The following is a 395-nucleotide window of genomic DNA, read 5'->3' on the forward strand; positions in this document are numbered from 1 at the left end:
TGATCTGGATTCAGAACATGCTTGTCTAATTATTTTTAGGACGAGTGTCCTGTTTCAAATGATATTTTATTTTGGCGAATGCAAGAAACACACCCCATAATCACGAATCGCACCTCATACGCGAGGAACTGTGGTAGTGAGTCCACAGTCTCCTCTGTCTCGACACTCATCACATCCACCTCCTCGGAGGAAGATAGATGAAGCGTCTGGCTCTCTCCCGCAGAAACTGCAGAACGGGCTTCCGAACCGTGAGAGAGAGAGATCCCTCCGCTAAATCCACCCGCGATCCCCACGACAACAGTCTGCGCTGTGCCTCGGCAACAGCGGGACCGCTGCCAGTGGGATCGCGAGCCTGGCCACTCTCATCAAACACAGCCAGGCGAGAGCGGAGCATA

This window comes from Sinocyclocheilus grahami, unplaced genomic scaffold, assembly GCF_001515645.1.
Source record: "Sinocyclocheilus grahami isolate Dianchi unplaced genomic scaffold, SAMN03320097.WGS_v1.1 scaffold3204.1, whole genome shotgun sequence".
NCBI classification, from domain to species: domain Eukaryota; kingdom Metazoa; phylum Chordata; class Actinopteri; order Cypriniformes; family Cyprinidae; genus Sinocyclocheilus; species Sinocyclocheilus grahami.